This window comes from Ursus americanus, chromosome 27 (genome assembly GCF_024610735.1).
Source record: "Ursus americanus isolate L20-20 chromosome 27, mUrsAme1.1.p, whole genome shotgun sequence".
NCBI classification, from domain to species: domain Eukaryota; kingdom Metazoa; phylum Chordata; class Mammalia; order Carnivora; family Ursidae; genus Ursus; species Ursus americanus.
The window spans coordinates 26,668,854-26,674,195 of record NC_142153.1 but is presented as its reverse complement, the minus strand read 5'-3'; the positions used below and the strand labels follow the sequence as shown (position 1 = coordinate 26,674,195).

Below are 5,342 nucleotides of genomic sequence, written 5' to 3'. Positions count from 1 at the left end.
TCCATCCTTAACGGGATCTATGTGGCTAAAACGGCAGTCACGTGCTGGGTGTACAGGAGCAAGAATTCAAATCTGTAGCAAGGGCTCAACTGGGGGACTTTTAAATAATGGGGAGCTGACTGTACACTCCCCAGTACCTGCGTACTGTGGGCAGGATCCATACTGCATTCAACACTGTTCCCCTTCCACGCCCTTCATGTAGCAATTATAAATATCCTAAGGCATGATTAAATGGGGGTTGCATATAGAACCGTAGACCTGCAGCTTGCGCGTGAGCCGACATGGGTAAGAACTCCATACTTCTCACGCACGGAGCTCTAGGACTTGGCAACCTGGCCATTCTGTACTCTCTTGCTCCAGTCCCCAAGTGTTCAAGTGCAAGAGAATCATTTCTTCCTGTTAAGCATTAGTTCTCTTCAGTTGAACAAGGGGAACTGCTTAGGACTAAAAGAACAGATACCTCGAGTTTAGGTTGTGTGTTTTGCTTTGTTTAGTTAAAAAGTCTCTGAACATGAAGGAGGTTAAATGAGAACACATCCTGTGGTAACACACCCAGATTCTCCCTCCAGGGCTGGTGCACTCACACCCGACACTGAGAATATTAGTGGCTGATGGCTCACCATCACACCTCTCTTCGGAGCCTCACCCGATCTTATGTTTCCTCCCCGGTGGTAGTCCATGGCCAGTAACCCACAGGGATACGTGGCCTGACCCCTTCTCTGAATGTAGGACCATCTCAGCTCCAGAGCTCCCGATAAGATTGGCCGAGGCCTCAGCAGGAACCACAGAGCTGATCAGCTGTCTGTCCAGTCATGTCTTCCTCATGTCCTTGCAGATGTGACTCCCAGAAGCATTTCCCAATACACCTTCTTTACTCACAGTCTATTTTCCAGGAGCTCAATCAAATACACATAATTATTTTGTTTATTCAATAAACATGTATCTTTTAAAGATTTATTTTTGAGAGAGAGTGCAAGAGCACGTGTATGTGTGAGTGGGGGGAGGGGCAGAGGGAGAGAGAGAATCCTGAGCAGACCCCCTGCTGAGTGTAGAGCCCTACACGGGGCTAAATCTCAGGACCCTGAGATCATGACCTGAGCCAAAATCAAGTCGATGCTTAACCCACTGAGCCACCCAGGCACCCCTATTCAATAAATATTTATTAAGTATCTATCACACAACAAAGTCTGCTAGATCCTGGGGAAATAACAGTTAAAGATATTAAACAATTATGCAACATGAAGAACACTCCCTCATGGTTGGCACTTGTTTGAACAAAAGAAAGGGTCAACTAATACTTGTACTTTTCTTCAAGCACAAAATTTTCAAATGTCTTCTAAACTAAACATTACATATTTGATCTTAAATTTGTCATATCTTAAAGTAGGTGATGGTGGAATAGGGGAGAAGAGTATGTCAGGATTTTAAGTGTGTGTATGTGTGTGTGTGTTTTCCTGAAAGGTAAAAAAAGCACAGAACAATACAATTCTAACCTCAACTCTCATACTAATTTTCCATGTAAATTAGTAAATCACTTCACCTTCTTAAAGGTCATTCTTCTGATCTCAGAATGAGGCTGTGAATTTATCTTTGAGATTAATTTTATTACTGGATTTCTATGAAATTAGCCATGGAGGTTTCCGAGCGACCATAAGGTAAGGGGAGACCAAAGGTCTTCCATCTGAGTGACAGGTGTGGGAAGGACAACTCTACTCACAAGATAGAGAGTTATACAAGAGTCGCGGATCTGAGAAATAATCAGAATTATGTGCTAAGTTTCTAGGTATTTCAGTATTTGATGTAATAGTTCATATTCCCTAGATTCATCCTTTAGTTTCTAAGTATTAGCAGACATTTAAATAGAAGACAGACAGAATCAGAGAATTAAATGTGAGAATGAATCTGGATTTATTAACTTCACATAAATATATATGCTAGAAATAGATAGCATTTTTTCTTTCATAATTCAGTTTTTATCAGTTGTTCTGAGGATCAGTACAGACAGTTCAATTTGTACACAATTCTTAACGTATGTACCGAAAATCTAAGAAGTCTTGTGATTCTTTTCTAAAAGTTATTCCAGTGACCTTCCAGCTTAAAATTTGGAGGCAAATTTTCCTTAACAGTATATCAAGTATCGACATCTTCATATGTTGGTATGCTGTTACATTGTCAAGTCCCATTAATTCACAATTTAATATATACGCTACATGATCAAATTTTCAATCTTGCACAGCACATTAACAGAGTTACTAGAAGACTGGACTACCATGACCAGGATGTGACAGAGTGCACAGAATTCTGACAGGGAGAGTCAAGACCTAGCAGTGGTTTTCTTTAGCAAACAATCCTACCAAAACCAATATGGGGCTAGAAGTAATTTAAAATATTCAAGACATATTAAATGCACAACTGACTCGAAACTGCCATTTAGTATGCTTGGTATTATAGGATAGAAAAACTACCCCATCTATGGAGTGTGGAGCTGACACCCAAGACAATCAAAGCCTCCCACATTCAATATCCCGCTATTTTCTGGTTGTACCAAAAAATAAAATTAATAAACAACCAGGAAATGATTTCACCTCTTAAAAAAAATGTATTTACACTTAAAAAACGGATGAAAATGGGATGAGTTGGGATTCCCTCTTTCTTAAAAGTGTTTTTAAAGCTACTTAAAAATTTGCATTTACAAAATAGTTGATAAAAATATTCCTCCGGATTGTACAAGAGGGGAGACAGGGACCACACTGATAAGACCTGGTATGTGATACTAATCATATGGCTTCTTTTTCTCCTGCTTCATCAGAGGCTGGGCTCTCCCCATTTTTAGTTTTTCCATTTTCTGCAGGTAAGTCTTCTTTCATTTCTTGATCAGCCACTTTAGCCTGTTTTCTCTTTGCTTCCCTTTCCCCCTTTGTTTGCACTTTTTTGTCTGAAGATTAATCCTTTCCTGTTGCCTTTTTTGGCTTCATTTTCACATTTTGCAGGAGCAGGTTGAGCTGATAATCTTGCCTACCATCTCTTGGGCTCCTCCTTCACCACCCCCTCTGCGGAGCTAACCTTCCTCTTGGACATCCTGGTGGACAAGCAGGGGCGCCCAGAGCCTTCTGGAAACTGGGCTGCCTGGCTGCTGCCACTCCTCCCCCCACCAGAGCTGCTGCAATCCCTAGAAATTGATAGCATTTAAAATGCATCTGTAACATAAAAACATGTTACAATTTCAATAATTTTCTCCTGATTTATATGTATTACATAAATGACAATAAAAAGTAATTTTTAAATGCCAACTACCAACTTCCATGAATTATGTTTTTTTTTCATTTTCTATCATGTCATAGAAAATAATGGAATGATTGGTCGGACTCTAAGAAAGAAGAATTTCAACACATCTAATTAGAATCTTGTAGCATCTCTCTGTTGGAGGCATTCATTTGTTTAAGAAATTGTGCTTTTGTTTCTGCCTTGGTGCTCATGAGTGAATCAAATTTCCCACTTTTTTTTTTTTAATGAGATATTTAAACCTTAGTATAAGGTTTGTGGTCTGTTCTTGTCAAATATGGTATATGGATCTAAGACCTTGCGCAAACATCAGGAATGTAACCTGTACCCACACTGTCAAATCATAAGTGTGTGCTTTCTTTAGATAATTTGACTTGGTATGAAATGACTCTTAAGAAAATGTAGAAAACTTATAAATCTGATTCAGAAGACTCCATACATCTACTTTTCCTACTTCCTGAGAAACCACTTTGGAGTAGATATCTTGCTTTTTATTGGTCAGGCGCCATATGGAACAAAGTGCCAGCTGACTTCATAGAATTGATACACTTTGTATATTTACTGGAAGAGCTAAAAACAGGAAGAAGTGAAGCAAAGCAGAAATTAAAGGTGGAAGATGTACCCTGGGTTGAAGGGGCTGAATCTTGAGGAAGAAGCCACAAGATAGTAACTTGGACTCCAGAAGGATTGACCGATGGAGGTGAGAATCATTGAGGAGACACTGTCACTTCCAGAGATACTGTGGGAGAGAGGGGTGGGGGAGAAATCTATTCAAATTCACCTTAGAAAGAAATGGAACTGTTTGGATTCTCCTGATTGCAATGCTCAGAGACACAAGACTGCTTTGAGAAGTCTTTCTAGTTCTCTCTCAGCTGAGCGGGGCTTCCTCTGTGTTGCCCGAATGTTGCAGGAAGGCTTCTAATGTTTTTGTTAAGGGTGACCTCCATCTTCTTTAGATTTACTTGGTCCTTACAGCTTAAGATCTCGGAAGCAGAGACTGCAACCCCTTGGCGTCCACAGGGAAGATCCTGATTCTTGATCATGTGAATTTCCCTGGACAAATGGTTGGGTTGAAGCAGACAGCGGCCCTCTGGCCAGCTTGGGCCTCATGTCTGCCATGATGGGGAAGGAAGATGCCTCGTGTATGACTGGGGCAATAAACATACACACAAATATTGGAAGCAAGAGCATTGCATAGCATGTAGAGAAGTTGAATCACTATACTGTGCACCTGAAACCAATGGAACATTTTTCACAACTATACTTAAAAAAAAATTAAGAAATAAAAATTGGAAGCAAGATAGGTGACAGTCAAAACTATGTCTACCACATTTAGTACTATATCATTTTCAACATCCTTTCTGTCTCTGTCAGCATATGTCTAGGCATGAACTTCTTTTTTTTTTTTTTAAAGATTTTATTTATTTATTCGACAGAGATAGAGACAGCCAGCGAGAGAGGGAACACAAGCAGGGGGAGTGGGAGAGAAAGAAGCAGGCTCATAGCGGAGGAGCCTGATGTGGGGCTCGATCCCACAACGCCAGGATCACTCCCTGAGCTGAAGGCAGAAGCTTAACCGTTGTGCCACCCAGGCGCCCCTAGGCATGAACTTCTTAAATGGGTCAAGATAATTTAGAAAGATTAACCATCTGGAACTAAATTCCTTAATGAAAGTAGCAAAGAGCCAAGACAGGGGAGTGGACATAAATGGCTCTAGACAATAGAATACAATGCAGTCTGAAGGAGATGTGTAGGCAAATAAAGTCAGGAAACTGTAAGAACATGGCTACAGACTGGGCGTCTGATCTTAGAAACATGACAGAGACCAATAGTCATCATCAGACTTAGGTCTTTGGCCACAAAGATGAGTTTCATACTTTTGTACTGTACTTTCAAAAATCCCCCCTTCCTATTTCAGAACTAGCTCCAGACAATGGGGGGAAGTTCTCTCCTATAGTGGGCTGTAGGAAACAGCAGTGACTGGCAAAACTAGGTAAGTCCTGAGAATTTCAGTGGTTTTGAGAAGCACTGATTTTCCAGAAACAATTATTTCTAATTTT

The 5,342-nt window shown here is 40.4% G+C and overlaps 1 pseudogene; it reads right to left on the bottom strand.

Moving 5' to 3' along the window:
* Nucleotides 1-2,777: 2,777 nt before the first annotated feature.
* Nucleotides 2,778-3,078, bottom strand: LOC123801258 (non-histone chromosomal protein HMG-14 pseudogene; annotated as a pseudogene).
* Nucleotides 3,079-5,342: the final 2,264 nt, after the last annotated feature.